Raw genomic sequence first — 17,285 nt, 5'->3', positions numbered from 1 at the left:
GGCTTGCACAGGTTTGCACTCAAGTTAGGGTACAGCTGGAATGAGGATCCAGAGGCTCAGATTTCCAGCCAGTCTGGTGCTCTTTCCACATCTCTCAAAATCTCCAGTCTTCCTTTGGTTTTTCCTCTGGCCCCAGTGGCCCCGTTCCCAAAAACATCTTTTACTCCTCTGGACCTGATGAGCCACTTTGTTCAATGGCTGTACAAACAATGTATATTTGAGGTAAGAAATCTTTTCAGATCCATATTTTCCTTACTTTTAAGCCTATTTTCATATTAAAATTTTCACATGAAAATAGGCTTAAAAGGGAAAGCTAGGGAAGCCCTTATTGTATCCTATTACACTTAAAATACTCCAGACCCGGGGCAGTGGGGTGGTGCAGTCAGTTAAGCCGTTTGACTCTTGGTTTCAGCTCAGGTCCTGATCTCAGGGTCTTGAGATCAAGCCCCGCAGCAGGCGGGTCTGCTTAAGACTCTCTCTCCCTTGGGACGCCGGGGTGGCTCAGTCAGTTAAGCATCTGCCTACGGCTCGCGTCATGATCCCAGCGTCCTGGGATCGAGCCCAGCATTGGGCTCCCGGCTCAGCGGGAAGCCTGCTTCTCCCTCTCCCACTCCCCCTGCTTGTGTTCCTGCTCTCGCTATGTCTCTCTCTGTCAAATAAATAAATGAAATCTTAAAAAAAAAAAAAAAAAGACATGCACGTTGGAATCGGTCTATCTAGTTTCCTATAGAGACACTTAGCATATAATCTAGGTATTCTATTGTTAAAAAGAAAACCGCAGGCCCAAAATAGCATCACTTAAACCAAGTTTCAACCAGGAATTTTCTGATCACATCAATGAGGTAATCTGTCACATGGGCCCTCTTCACCCACCCCGCCCTCCAAAAAAAGATGAGGTAATCTGCCTGATAAGATTCCTGCTCTTCCCCCTAAGGGAAGGTGACCTTGTGTGAAACAACCTTTTCTTTCCTTTTGCTAATAACTTCCTTGCCCCACCCTCCTTCCTATAAAAACATTCCATTTTTGTACAACTCCTCAGAGCTCCCTTCTACCTCCTAGGGGGGATGCTGCCCAATTCATGAAATGATTAATAAAGCCAATTAGAATTTCAAATTCACTTGGTTGAATTTTGTTTAACAGTACTAAATGCAAGAGAACTGAAAATATATGCCATCCATGCAAAGACCCTGTAGGAAAGTGTCCAAAAACTGGGAACAACCCAAAAGTCAACTGGTAAATGGGTAAACAAATTTTGATACACCCATACAATGGAATAATAGTGTCAGGGAACTGAAACTTGCCCTGTACTCTCTTAGTTTAAGTGAGTGGGGCCCTGCAAATTAGACTAACAAAGACAGATTAGCAAAAGATCAAATTTAATCATTGTTTTTGCTAAGGTATATAGAAGGGTACACAGTAAAATGTGACACAAAGGGGCTGTTAGCATTTGGGGCTTATACACCATCCTAACAGAGGCAGGGGAGGAGGAGAAGGACACTTAGGGGAAAACTAATGACTTCTAATAAGGGAAGGTGGAGGATGAAAGAGCACTTATGGGAAGACAAATAAGGTTTTTTTTGTTGTTTTTCTTTTTAGATTTTATTTATTTGACAGAGAGAGAGAGACAGCAAGAAAGGGAACACAAGCAGGGGCAGAGGGAGAGGGAGAAGCAGGCTCCCCGCTGAGCAGGGAGCCTGATATGGGGCTCAATCCCAGGACCCTGGGATCATGACCTGAGCCGAAGGCAGATGCTTAACGGCTGAGCCACCCAGGCACCCCGACAAATGAGTTTTTGGAAAGATAAATGGGCTTCAGGAGAAGAGATGGGAGGTGTGAGAGTTTGTTTGTTAGTTTAAAGATTTTATTTATTTATTTGGCAGAGAGAAACATAGAGAGAGAGGGAACACAAGCAGGGGGAGTGGGAGAGGGAGAAGCAGGCTTCCCGCGGAGCAGGGAGCCCGATGCGGGGCTCGATCCCAGGACCCCGGGATCATGACCAGAGCCGAAGGCAGACGCTTAACAACTGAGCCACCCAGGCGCCCCTTAAGATTTTATTTTTAAGTAATCTCTACACCTAATGGTGGGCTCAAACTCACAACCTCGAGACCAAGAGTGACGTGCTCCACTGGCTGAGCCAGCCAGGTGCCCCTTCTTCTAAAAATTTTTATGCCACAGTGAGTGGCATATTCTGGACTCTTCCAATAGCAATAAAAAGGAATTAGCTATAAGGCAACTGCATAGATAAATCTGGAGAGCATTATGCCAAGTGAAAGGAGCCAGATACAAAAGGCCACTTACCTTATGATTCCATTTGTATAACATTGTGGGAAAGGCAAGCCAACAGAGACACAAATCAAATCAGTGTTTGCCAGGGGCTGGTGGTTAGGGAAGGGAAGTGACTTCAAAAGGGCATAGGGAGGGGCGCCTGGGTGGCTCAGATGGTTAAGCGTCTGCCTTCGGCTCAGGTCATGATCTCAGGGTCCTGGGATCGAGTCCCGCATCAGGCTCCCTGCTCCTTGGGAGCCTGCTTCTCCCTCTGCCTCTGTCTCTCATGAATAAATAAATTAAAAAAAAAAAAAGGGCATAGGGAATTGTGGGGGTGATGTCAGTGATTATAGCTTGGCTACGGTGATGGCTACACAACTGTACAAACTCAAAATCCATAGAAATGAGCAACCTAAAGGGGCAAATTTTACTGAATGCAAAGTAGACCTTAATAAGCCTGACTTTTCAGACATATAGCTGTAGAGAATAGAAATCAGTTGTTCTTTGTCTAGGTGTTGGGTTATTTGAGTTATTTTGGAAAGTGTCTGAAATCCTTTCACCAAATGTTACATCTGAGAATGATGACTTTTCTCCTAATAGAGTCTCTTCCAATTTATACTAAGAAATCACTTTTTTTAAATTTTTATTTATTTATGTATTAGAGAACGAGAGAGAGAGAGAGAAACAGCATGAGAGGGGAGAAGGTCAGAGGGAGAAGCAGACTCCCCGCTGAGCAGGGAGCCCGATGCGGGACTCGATCCTGGGACTCCAGGATCATGACCTGAGCCGAAGGCAGTCGCTTAACCAACTGAGCCACCCAGGCGCCCAAGAAATCACTTTTTATCCCTAAAGCTGTTTTATTCTGCAGATATTTACTAAGCACCTCCTCTGTTCAGGGCACAAGGGTGGGGTTGGGGGGAAGGAGGCAGGTAAAGAAGTATAAACTAGGTTTTGACCTTCACCAGCTTACAATTTAGCTGGGGAAATAAAACCCTGCTTTAGTTAAAGAACAGACAGTAAGAGCTTTTCGAGTTTGGAAGAGAAAGTGCTTTCAGCTAGGGCAAAGCTTCCACAATGCAGCACAGGATGTCTTGCAGGAAGGGAAGCAGCCCATGGATATAGTTCATAAGGAAAGAGTTCAAAGTCTAGAGAGCAGTTACCTTAAGGTCATGCCTAAAGTGTCATCCAGGAGGAGAGACTGGTTCTGGTGAAACATGAAGAAACAGCAACAGAGATGCAGGAAAGAAAGTCAGGTAAACCAGAATAGCAAACCAGCTGGGGCTGGAGCAAAACAGGACTAAAGGTGAAGTGCATGGCATCACTTTACGTCTGGCACCCTTTTAAGTGTGGGCTTGGCTTTCTACCAACAATGTCTTAAATAAGCAGTAATGGATTCTCTCAGAAAAACAGACAAACAAAAACGCGAACAGAATCAGCACTACAATCTTTTTTTTTGTTTTTTGTTTTTGTTTTTTTAAAGATTTATTTATTTATTTATTTATTTGACACAGAGAGAGAGAGAGACACAGCGAGAGAGGGAACACAAGCAGGGGGACTGGGAGAGGGAGAAGCAGGCCTCCCGCCGAGCAAGGAGCCCGATGCGGGGCTCGATCCCAGGACCCTGGGACCACGACCCAAGCCAAAGGCAGACACCCAACGACTGAGCCACCCAGGCGCCCCAACACACTTGAGATGGTCACACAATCAAATAAAATCAAATCAAGTATATTGATTTGGATGAAGAGGAAATGTAAATACCTGTAGTGTGCTCAGAAGAAAGAATGTTTCCCTGAGAAGCTAGTCTGTCGGTAATCTGGAAATGAGGAAAATGCAGGGGGAAGAAATTGGCTTTACCTCACGCTGTCCAGAGGGAATTGAGACACTGAATGTGGCAGTTAGAAACTAGATTTCTAGAATTCTAGATTTAGGACAAAGGACAGTTCACTTGGATTTTCCATTACTTAGCATAGATGTCAAACTTATTTAATCTCTCCTGACACTGAGTTCATGCTCACAAAACAACTTAATAGTAATAATATTCACTCCGTACTTTGACTTCAAGACACAATTAAGTTATTAACTGGTATTCTGATTTTTGCATTTTCTCTTACTATTCCCCCCTAACATCTACTACATCTCCTCCTTTTCTCGCCCTCACTCGCTGAACTCCAGCACACATGGCAGGCATACTCCTGTCTCAAGACCTTTGCAGATGTCATTAAATTAAGGATCTTGAAATGATGAGATTATCCTGGATTATCTAGGTGTGTCCTACATCCACTGACATGTATTCTTATAAAAGACACATGGAGGAGAAGGCAATGTGGAGACCGAGGCAGAGGTTGGAGTGATCTGGCCACGAGCTGAAGAGGCTGGCAACCACCAGAGGCTAAAAGAGACCAGGACTGGAGCTTTCCCTAGAGGCCTTTCAAAGGGAGCCTGGCCCTGCTGACATCTTGATTTTGGACCTCTGACTCTAGAACTGTGGGAAAATAAATTTCTATTTTGTAGCAATTTGTTATAGCAGCCCTGGGAAACTACTACACTACATGATTCCATCTATGTAACATCATCAACCGACAGAGTTATAGACACGGAGAATAGATTAGATGTGGCCAAGTGTTAAGAATGGGATGTGGGGTGATGGCTTGCTGAGTATAAAGGGGTATCACAAAGGAAATCTTCGTCGAGATGGGACACTTTTGTCTGCATGTCAATCTTTTTTTTTTTTTTTAAGATTTTATTTTTATTGGGACGCCTGGGTGGCTCATTCCGTTAAGCGTCTGCCTTCGGCTGGGGTCATGGTCCCAGGGTCCTGGCATCGAGTTCTGCATCAGACTCCTTGCTCAGCGGGGAGCCTGCTTCTCACTTTGCTTGTGCTCTCTCTCTCTCTCTCTCTGACAAATAAATTAATTTTTAAAAAAGATTTTATTTTTATTTATTTGAGAGAGAGGGCCCAAGCGGGGGGGGTGGGGCGGGGAGAGGCAGAGGGAAAAGCAGGCTCCCCACTGAGCAGGGAACCCTACATGGGACTCGAACCCAGGACCCGGGGATCATGACCCAAGCCGAAGGCAGACGCTTAATGGACTGAGCCACCCAGGTGCCCCTGTCTGCATGTAAATCTGATGAAATCTGGATAATAAGGTCTGTGGATTGTACCAATGTCAATTTGCTTGCTTCGATTTTATATTATAATTATATAAGATCTCTGATTAGAGGAAAGTAGGAAGAACACAGGACCCCTCTGTATTATTTTTGCAACTTCCTGTGACTCTGTAATTACCTTAAAATGAAGAGTTTAAAGAAGCAATTTCACTTCTTTCTTTTTACTATTTTCAGTTGCAGCTACTAGAAAACTTTTAATTACATATGTGGCTTGCGTTATATTTCTATTTGATCAGGGCTGCTCTAGAATGCTATTTTCCCCTGTGAGGTTCTATAAAGGAGCCGAACAGCCTCCTGCCCTGAAATCTCAGCCTCACCTTCTTTAATTGCAATAAAAACAATACAAGTCTGGGAAGTAAACTCGTAACAGGAGGGAAAGTACAGACTGAGTCAGACAGACCTGGGTGGAATCCTGGCTTTGTCATTTAGAGTCAGACCTCAAGCCAATCCTCTAGCCTCCCTCAACCTACCCCTCTTTGTCTAGACAATCAGAATAATAAGGCCGTTTTGGCAGGACTCATGTGAGGACAAAATGAGATCACAGAAGTGTCTGACACATATTGAGTGTTCATTAAATGTCTGTTTGTTGCCTTTCTGCTCCAAGTTTCTCATGTCACATTAGATCTTGATGTTTCCAGAAAAGGGAAGAGGAGGGAAGTGATAATTAGGGCCATCTTAGAGGCGGTCTGCCATGCATGGGAAAGCACATTATTGTCTAGAGATGCTTTCAGATACTTTTTTTTTTTTTTAAGATTTCATTTATTTATTTATTTGACAGAGAGAGACACAGCGAGAGAGGGAACACAAGCAGGGAGAGTGGGGGAGGGAGAAGCAGGCTTCCCGCCGAGCAGGGAGCTCGATGTGGGGCTTGATCCTAGGACCCTGGGATCATGACCTGAGCCGAAGGCAGACGCTTAATGACTGAGCCACCCAGGCACCCCAAGATGCTTTCAGATACTTGATTTCATTCACTGCTCATGATAATCCTGTGATATAGATTATTGCTGTCAGTCATTAACTTCCCAAAAGACCACCAGGAAAACTTGCTGATCAAGCAAAGCTAAGTTTATTAGGATACTGCAGGGAGAGGGAGCAACACCTTGACAGAATCTTAGGAGTCAGAGGAGGATACTTATAGGGCTTTAGGCCCAGGTTAGATGACTTAAGCAGGTCTCAGAGGACAGTAACCTGGTTGGGAATAAGCAGAATTTATAATATAATAGTTTAGGATTAGCGAGCATAGCAAGGTGAGGGTATTAAAACAAGGAATAATGAGCAAGTTGTTAATCTTGATTAGTAAACTATTTTAGTTGGTTCATAGTGGTATCTTTCAAGAACAAGAATTTCACAGAGCAAATAGCTAAGTTATTTCTGTCTGATCCCCGAACTCTTTAGCCCAGGGACAAGAAAGTGAGTGAGTTTCAGTTCTCATGGCTAACAATTTTATAGTACAAACACATTAAATGATTAGGTTAATGATTCATGGTACATCAACAAGAAAAGATACTCTGCAGTCATTAAATATAATTATTAAAAGTACTCGAAAATATGTTAATATTGTATGTTGATGATATAATGTTAAATGAAGGAAACAAAGGGGCGCCTGGGTGGTTCAGTTGGTTAAGCAGCTGCCTTCAGCTCAGTTCATGATCCCAGGGTCCTGGGATCAAGCCCTGCGTCAGGCCTCTCCCTCTCCACCTGCTTGTTCTCTCTCTCTCTCAATCTCTGTCAAATAAATAAAATCTTAAAAAAAAAGAATTTGCTTTTAAAAAATGAAGGAACAGAAGACAAAATATTAACTTACATGGTTGTGACAATGTCAAAATATGTGAGGATTTGGAAGAAAGTATGCTAAGAAAATAATGCCAGGATGGTGAGGTGAGCGTAGCAATCAGGGTCCTACCAGGAAACAGAATCCGTTACTAAGTATTTAAAACAGAGGGAATTGGAGGCAAGGGGTTATTTACAGAGGCAGTGGAAGAGCTGAGAAGCCCAACAGGGCAGCTAAAGAGCTAGGGGTATGCAACAGTTGCTGGAACCTCCACAGTAGGCCTGTTTAGCAGGAGGCCCACTGTGGAGGTTCTAGTCTTGCAAGAGGTGGAGCAAAGGCAGAGATCGCTGGCCTGGTGAACACACTTCTCAGGACAGAGAGAAAGGGAAAAAATGCCAGACTTCTCACTTCCTCACCGCTGCAGTCTCTTGCCGGGGCTTCCCACTAGCCAAACCCAGTCAGATACCAGCTTCCAGGAAGCCTGGGAACTAGCTGGCAAAGGCCAGCCTCCTTCAGAGGCAGAGGAACACAGAAGAGCAGAAATAGATCTGAGGCCCCAACAAGAGCTTTTCCTTGGCTTTCAAATATGTGTATTTGCTAGGGTTATATTGCTCCTTCAATTCCAGTGGGGGTGGGGGGGCTGGGAGGGGACGTAAAGTAAATAAATTAATTTTTCTCAGAAAGAAAACTCTAAGCAGTCTCTTACACCGTAAGTTACTGTGTAAATGGGTATCACCTCTTGAGAGGGTAATTTGGCTATGATGCTCAAAGATTTCATTGTACTTATCCTTTGTCCCAGCAATTCCCTCTCTAAGAATTTACTCTACGGAAATATTTACAAATATATATATAATGTTATACATATATGGATGGTAATTGTAGCACTGTTTGCAATTGCAAAAAAAAAAACCTGCCCAAGTGTCCGTCAATCGGAAACTGTTTTTATTTTTTTTTAAGATTTTATTTATTTATTTGACAGAGAGACAGCGAGAGAGGGACAACAGGCAGGGGGAGTGGGAGAGGGAGAAGCAGGTTTCCCGCGGAGCAGGGAGCCCGATGCGGGGCTCCATCCCAGGACCCTGGGACCATGACCTGAGCCGAAGGCAGACGCTTAACGTCTGAGCCACCCAGGCGCCCCACATTGTGCCATTTTTAAAAAGCAGGTTTCAGGACAGAACATAGCATATGAGCCACTTTTTAATTTTTTAAAAAGGGTATATACTAGTATGGAAAAACATCTGGAATAACATTCAAACTATTTGTGGTGATTTAGGAAGTAGGCTGACAGGAGACTTCTGCTTTCAAATAATACTTTTCTTGCTGTGTGAGGGTTGTTGTTTTTTTTTAAGGTTTTATTCATTTATTTGTCAGAGAGAGAGAGAGAAAGCACAAGCAGGGGGAGCGGCAGGCAGAGGGAGAAGCAGGTTTCCCGCCTTGCAGGGAGCCCGATGCGGGGCTCGATCCTGGGACCCTGGGATCATGACCTGAGCCGAAGGCAGACGCTTAACCGACTGAGCCACCCAGGGGTCCCGGAGGTTTTTTTCATCATAATGAGTTTTAGTATTTTATAACTTGAAATACATTCAACCCAACAAATACCTTACATGTCAGTTAGCCTAGATCAGTTTCTCAGTTTCGGTACTGACATTCGGACTGGATAATTCCGCATTGTGGAGGCACTGACCTTGATTCTAGGGTGTTGGCAGCATCCTGGCCTCTCCCCACTAGATGCCAGTAGCACACACCCCTACCCTGAGTTGTAACTGCAGAGATTGACAAATGTCTCCTATGGATATGGTTGCCTCACACAGTGACTCAGTTAAATTTGAATTTCGGATAGACAACAAGTAGTTTTTTATAAGTATGTCCCATGTAATATTTGTGTTGCATCCTATGTTTTTACTTGTTAAATCTGGCAACCCTACCTGGGGAGCAAATTGCCTTGGTTGAGACCCACTAGCCTAGGTGTTATGCTGCTTCATTGCTTTTCTGAACAGCAGTCTTTGTATGGAAAATCCACCTGTTTGTCCCTTTTTTCACCGTGAAATAGACATGGCCAGAATGCTGATTGGAAACCTGTAAAAAACTAAGTCATTTTCCTGTTCTATTCTCTTATTCCTTTATATTGTCTGCCACCAAACAATCAATAGTATCTTCCAGAAAATTCTCTCACCTGAACTAAGCCCTGCAATATGTTTTTTTAAAAAGATTTTATTTATTGGGCACCTGGGTGGTCAGTTGTTTAAGCGACTGCCTTAGGCTCAGGTCATGATCCTGGAGTCTCGAGATCGAGTCCCGCATCAGGCTCCCTGCTCAGTGGGGAGTCTGCTTCTCCCTCTGACTCTCCCCCTTCTCATGCTCTCTCTCTATCATTATCTCTCTCAATAAATAAATAAAAATCTTTAAAAAAAAGATTTTATTTATTTATTTGAGAGAGTGAGAGCACACAAGAAGGGGAGGGGCGGTGGGAGAGGGAGAGAGAGATGGGCAAGCAGACCCCCCCTCCCCCCACTGAGCAGGGAGCCTGATGTAGGACTCGATCCCAGGACCCTGGGATCATGACATGAGCCGAAGGCAGACGCTTAACCGACTGAGCCACCCAGGCACCTGGTATGATCCTTTTTAAACTGGATCAGCTATGCCTACAAAGGCTTATGCTCCAAACTTTGAAAAATAAATTGTAAGACAGACATCGATAAAGGTTTAATGAAATGTCTACAGATACATTAAGTTGAAATAACTTAATAAACTTAGCATTTATTAAAATGTCATTTTTTAAAAAGCTTATAAGCTTGATTTTCTCACCTCCTTAGAAACCCTAAATATGCAGAGAAATTATTGAGAAATTATAGCTGATAAATTAGTTACTTATGGTCAAGGATTTTTCAGATAAAAAAGTTAAGATTTAACTTACTGCTCTTTTACATATTGCACACACATGCATATAATATTTGGTGGTGTACATCTGAAGATGATTGGTAGGACGTAAAGTAGAGCCTCAAAATGTAAGGGTAATCAAGGCCTAGAAGGTTGAGGCATGTCTGTCCCAGAATTTCTTAGCAGTGACATAGGTTGTTTACATATGCTGGGGAAAAAGAAGAAAAGATAGAGTAAAACTGGTTTTGGGAAGTGACTCTATTGACCATATTGTTGTCTTATTCTTAATAATCTCAAAAAAATGGATGTAGCAAAATTTAATTTTCTTTTTAATTTAAATTCAATTAATTAACATATAATGTATTATTGGTTTCAGAGGTAGAGTTCAGTGATTCATCAATTGCATATAACACCCAGTGCTCATTACATCATGTACCCTCCTTAATGCCCATCACCCAGTTACCCCATCCCCCTACCCACCTCCCCTCCAGCAACCCTCAGTTTGTTTCCTATGGTTAAGAGTCTCTTATGGGGCTCCTGGGTGGCCTCAGTTGGTTAAGCAACTGCCTTCGGCTCAGGTCATGATCCTGGAGTCCTGGGATCGAGTCCCGCATCGAGCTCCCTGCTCAGCGAGGAGCCTGCTTCTCCTTCTGACCCTCCCCCCTCCCATGTACTCTCTCTCATTCTCGCTCTCTCAAATAAATAAATAAATCTTAAAAAAAAAAAAAAGAGTCTCTTATGGTTTGTAAAATTTAATTTTCTACTTTGTATGCTTCCAAATTGTTCCACCTCTTTTTGAAAGAATGTATCACTTTTATAATCTAGAAAATAAGGATTGTTAAAATAAAATAATCATGGGCCATCTCACAATACTATGTTTGGGGAATATAAACTTTGCAACTTTTTTGGAGAATGAAATGGCACAGCCAAAATAAACACACACACCATAGACACAGTTTTGACCCAACATGACCTTCCACGGTGCACAGAGATACACAAGAGTGTTCAGTCCAGTGTTTTTAGTAAAGCTACTGGTCAAAATATTAGCCAGGATTATTTTGTGGAACAGCCTTATGGGAGGGTACTTTCACTTTCTATAATATGCGTTTCTATAATATGCATCTTCTAAGCTATATTTAAATTCTAGGGTTCAAGTTTGCTTATGAATTGCTTCATTCACTCATCAACTATTTGGTACTTATAATGTGTTACCAAGTTTGCCCCTTTGTTTTTGGTTTTGGTTTTTTTAAGATTTAATTATTTATTTGAGACAAAGAGAGAATGCATGAGCATGAACAGGGGAGGGGCAGAGGGAGAGGGAGAAACGGGCTCTCTGCTGAGCAGGGAGCCGGATGACATGGGGCTCGATCCCAGGACCCCGAGATCATGACCTGAGCCGAAGGCAGACACTTAACCCCAAGGTTTGCCCTTTTGAATCTGCCTTCACCAGTATAAGATTGGGGTGAAAAAATAATTTTAAAAGGAAACAAAATAGGGACATGATTAGGTGCTTGTTTTCTGGATACCAGAGAATCCATGTGGTACAGAAAGACTGGGAAGAAGGTAAACGGAGGGTGTTATCTCAAGAGTTCTTGATCACATACTCCAAAGAAGGCCCAACTCACCAGTCACTTTAGAAGAGAAACTGATAGCTAAAGCTAATTAATCCCTTTAAGGGTCGACCGCCACCCTCCAAAACCCAGAGATTTCAGACAAAGCAAATGGGATGACCTCACCCACCCACTCACCTACCTTCCATGAAATTGTTTCAATGAATATAAACTCTTATCTTTGCTTTCTATATTCCGAAGCTATTAAATGAGTAACAATCTCCAGCTTAAATGAGAAATTAAAAACAGACCTTCTTCAAGTTTATTTTTAACATGCAATATAAATTATAAATAGACCACTATTTAGTCACTCTCAGTGGTTTATGCAGATAGCCATGGAGACATTGATTACTCAGTTTCAAGGAAAAGTTAAGGAAAAAAAATAGCATTCATGGATCAGGTAAAGGGGGCATACATGGACTCACTTTAGTTTCACAACATCCACTCTATAAAAAGTATTGATAAAAGTGATTCATATATGGGGACCCATTCCCCTGTAGCCCCAGCCCAGGTCACAAACCTAAGTAAACCCCATGAAAGGATTTCAATCTAAAATGGAACCAAGGGAGGGGCGCCTGGGTGGCTCAGTTGGTTAAGCGTCTGCCTTCCACTCAGATCATGATCCTGGGGTCCTGGGATCGAGCCCCGAATCAGGCTCCCTGCTCAGTGGGGAGTCTGCTTCTCCCTCTGTTCCTCCCCCTGCTTGTGCTCTCTCTCTCTCTCCCTCTCTGTCAAATAAATAAATAAAATCTTTTAAAAAATAAAATAAATAAAATGGAACCAGGGGATATGAAATGGAGAAGCTCATGACCATGCTTTCAGAAGAATGAAATTTAAGAACCAAGAGACTGATTTCCAATAAATGCCTAGTTTATGAAAGACTGAGGGACATCTGCCAAGAATCTCTCCTCATCCTCAAGCCACCTAACTTACTCCTGGGACTCTGGCTGGACTTCCCCCACTTTACATTCCCTACACATTAACACAGCCTATCCCAAACCCTCAACACACCCTAGCTTGCTACAGCATGTGTTTCTCTAATCTCAACTCTGCGATTTCCAAATAAACTCAATTCCTACAGGTAATTCAAACTTGCCCCAGTTTACCTCCTTATTCGGGTTGATAGCCTGCATTTACAAGAAATGCCTCACTGTCAAGGAAACCTAACATAAACCAATCACAATCCTCCAACCCAGCTAGCTTACTCTACAAAATAGGACCTGCTAATTTTGGGGTTTTGTTTTTTTTTTTTGGCTCTGCCCTAAGGACCTGCTAGTCTTATAAGGAAACCCCCAACCTCCTAGCCAATCACGCCCTGCTCCTGTGTTCCCTCCTCTAACACTCTGTAGGACTCACTCTTGCCCAAAATCCCTTGGGAAGAGTGCTCACTGCTTGTTAGGCACTGTACTTCCCCAATCCATGGGTTGTTTTACCTTGAACAAAGGACATAAAACTTGTTATGAAATTGTATTATTTTTGTCATTTGACAGCATGGATTCCCAATTTTACAGAAGAGCGAAGGAGGGGTTGGGTGTCTCTAGGCAAGTGCCATGGAGTCCAGCAATCTGTCATTATCTATGACATGGAAATCAGTCCTCATATCACCCTGCTGAGCCTACCAGGTTGGGAACCTGAGGGTACTATATAAGTACAATAGAGCCAGGAAGACTTGGATGGGTTTCCTTTTTTTTTTTTTTAAGATTTTATTTATTTATTTGTCAGAGAGAGAGAGAGCACAAGCAGGGGGAGCGGCAGGCAGAGGAAGAAGCAGGCTCCCCGCTGAGCAAGGAGCCCGATGCGGACTCAGTCCCAGGACCCTGGGATCATGACCTGAGCTGAAGGCAGACGCTTAACCAACTGGGCCACCCAGGGGTCCCCTTGGACTGGTTTCCTTTGCCAAATTGTTTCAAAGGTTTTGAATTTGACCTATGCCCCAACAGTTTTAAAGCAATACTTATAAAACTGCTTATCATCAACGTTTTCAAACATTGAAGTACTGAATAGTGCAATGAGGGGCGCCTGGGTGGCTCAGTTGGTAGAGCATCTGACTCTTGATATTGGCTCAGGTCATGAGATCAAGCCCCGAGTCAGGCTCCACGCCCTGCTTAAGATTCTCTCCCTCTCCCTTTGCCCATCTGTCCCCACCCCACCCCCACCGCCGCTCCTGCACTCTCTCTCTAAAAAAAAGAATAGTGCAGGGGCGCCTGGGTGGCTCAGTTGGTTAAGCGACTGCCTTCGGCTCAGGTCATGATCCTGGAGTCCCAGGATCGAGTCCCGCATCGGGCTCCCTGCTCGGCGGGGAGCTTGCTTCTCCCTCTGACCCTCCCCCTTCTCATGTGCTCTCTCTCATTCTCTCTCTCTCAAATAAATAAATAAAATCTTAAAAAAAAAAAAAAAAAGAATAGTGCAATGGACTCCATATACCCATCACTTAGTGAAGCACTGCTTTTTTTTTCCCCCACTCAAAAACTTGTTGAGTCACATAAGGAGGTCCATGGAAAGAGACAAAATGCCTAACTGGTTTACAGTCCTAGCTCTGCTATGAATAAACTGTGCAGCATTGAATACTTCACGGTGCCACTTTGGAACTCTGTTTTCTCATTAACTGAGACTAAAACTTGGATGGGATTTTTGGGGACTTTCCAGGCCGTCTATCCTATACTTTGATCCTAGAGTTCATTCACTCAATTTACACTCATTAAGCCACCATTACCTTTTGCCTTAATTCATCTCCCTTTGCCCATTCCTGTTCCTCTACATTCCATTTTCCCTCTGGTGGCCTAAAAAAGTCAACTTCTAAAATGCAGATCTGATCACCTGATCACATCATTCCTCCACTAAAGTCCCCTTCGTGCCTTCCCATTTCTTGTAGGGCGATATTCAAGCTGTTCAACAAGATGCTTGAGGAGCTGCCAGATCTGGCCTAGGCCTGGTCTGCCTTTCTTCTCACTGATTCCACCACACTGGCCATTTCCAGCTCAGGCTCCCTCTGTGTGCTATTCCAACTCCCTGGAGGGTTCCTCTGGGCCTCAGCACTCCACTTCCCTCCATCCCAACACACACACATTCTGCTTGGGCTCTTCTCATTCTTCAGGAATCTGCTTAAGGATTACATCCTTCAGAAAGCCTTCACCTGAACTGGACCAAGTCCTGTGAAGTCTGTGTATGCTCTGTTAGTACTTGGGTGTAGTGGCCTTAAACACCGTATTAGTTAGTTACTTGTGTATTTACTTAACTGCTACTTACCCTCACCATACTATAAATTCCATAAGGTCGTTTTTACTATTTTGGCCATCACTGTAATTCCAGCACCTAGCACAGGGCCTGGTACAGAATAGCCATTCAAATACATATTTGTGGTTAAATGACTTGTTCCCTGCGAGAACTTAGGGATAAAAAGACACTCATAGCTTAGTGGGGAGGACAGACTGAGAAGTGATAGACAGATGGCAATGGATTACTAGAAGTGCTAGGATGAGGGAACAGATGTAAGGCAGCTCAGATCCATTCAAGAGACACCTAACAAAGTTCTTGGCCAGGATTGGCGGGGGAGACAGTGACTTTGTGGGGGGAAATCCATTCAACAAGCCTAGATACAGAGTCTCTATGGGGGCAGGGGTGCAGTGAGAGAGGGGGACAGTCTCAGTGACCTTTTGGGAATGTTCGGATGCTGACATGCCCATGTGATACTCCCCCAGACTTATTTGGCCTGTGGTCAGGTGCTGTCCACCCTTTCTCACTAACAGGGCTGGAAGCAGAGCAACTATTCATCAGTACTAAGTTGGGCTCGATTAGTAAATGAGTAAGAATTGGGTAAGCCCTTTTTTTTCCCAAAGAAGGAAGTGGGAATTACAGTTAAGGCGGTACACTTTTCCTTTATTTAAGCTGCAAAATGCCAGCATAACTTTCTTTTTTTCCAAGAATAATCACCAAGGGGGGCGCCTGGGTGGCTCAATTGGTTAAGCGACTGCCTTTGGCTCAGGTCATGATCCTGGAGTCCCGGGATAGAGTCCCACATCGGGCTCCCTGCTCGGTGGGGAGTCTGCTTATCCCTCTGACCCTCTCCCCTCTTATGCTCTCTCTCTATATCCCATTCTCTCTCTCAAATAAATAAATAAAATCTTAAAAAAAAAAAAAGAATAATCACCAGGGGCGCCTGGATGGCTCAGTCGTTAAGTGTCTGCCTTCGGCTCAGGTCATGATCCCAGTGTCCTGGGATCAAGCCCCACATCGGGCTCCCTACTCTGTGGAGAGCCTGCTTCTCCCTCTCCCACTCCCCCTGCTTGTGTTCCCTCTCTCGCTGTCTCTCTCGCTGTCAAATGAATAAAAGCTTTAAAAAAAAAAAAGAATAATCACCAACAACTTATTAGCAAGTATAAAGTCATCTTAACCCTGAAAGTCTAAGGGCACATGGGTGGCTCAGTCAGCTAAGCAGACCACTCTTGATTTCTGCTCAGGTCATGATCTCAGGGTCTTGAGATTGAGCCCCATGTCCAGCTCCATGCTTAGCTTGGAGTCTGCTTGGGATTCTCTCCCCCTCCCTTCTCCGTCCCTCCCCCTGCTCACGTGTGTGCTTACACGCTCTCTCTCTCAAATAAATAAGTAAATGAAATCTTAAAAAAAAAAAAAAAAGAAACAAGGTTGTAGGAAATATCAAACATTTCAGAAATGTGCACCTGAAAACTAAAATCTTCTATATTACTCATGCTCAAGAATAAGTACTGTCAATAGTTACACACTTACGTTACATAGGCTTTTTTCTAACCATATATAAATATACATACAGAATAACATTTTTTTTAAAGATTTATTTATTTTTGTGAGAGAGAGCACAAGCAGAGAGGAGGGGCAGAGGGAGAAGCAGTCTCCCCACTGAGTGGGGAACCTGATATGGAACTCAGCTGAAGGCAGATGCTTAACCAACTGAGCCACCCAGGCACCCCTGAATAAACATTTTTAATTAAAATTATTTTGTATTGTCCTGAAACTTTTTTCTTTTTCTTTTTTTCCTTTTATTTTTTATTTTATTTTTTTTAGAGATTTTATTTATTTATTTGACAGAGAGATAGAGAGAGAACACAAGTAGGCAGAGGGAGAGGGAGAAGCAGGCTCCCCGCAAAGCGGGGAGCCCATTGCGGGACTCAATCCCAGAACACTGGGATCATGACCTGAGCCGAAAGCAGTCGCTTAATCGACTGAGCCACCCAGGTGCCCTTTTTTTTTCCTTTTAATAATACATCTTGAGGGCGCCTGGGTGGCTCAGTCGGTTAAGCGACTGCCTTCGGCTCAGGTCATGATCCTGGAGTCCCGGGATCGAGTCCCGCATCGGGCTCCCTGCTCGGCAGGGAGTCTGCTTCTCCCTCTGACCTTCCTCCCTCTCATGCTCTCTGTCTCTCATTCTCTCTCTCTCAAATAAATAAATAAAATCTTTAAAAAAAAAAAATAATACATCTTGAACCTGTTATTTTATGCAGATCCATCTGGTTCTTTTTTTTTTAATGAGATTTTATTTATGTATTTGTTTTTGAGAGAGAGAGGGAGGGCGAGGGGCAGAGAGAGAGGGAAAGGGAGAGAGAATCCCAAGCAGACTCTGCACT

This window comes from Mirounga angustirostris, unplaced genomic scaffold (assembly GCF_029215605.1).
Source record: "Mirounga angustirostris isolate CCGP_5_RB_7025 unplaced genomic scaffold, mMirAng1.0.hap1 SCAF_2, whole genome shotgun sequence".
NCBI classification, from domain to species: Eukaryota; Metazoa; Chordata; class Mammalia; order Carnivora; family Phocidae; genus Mirounga; species Mirounga angustirostris.
Note: the sequence above shows the minus strand (reverse complement) of the source record.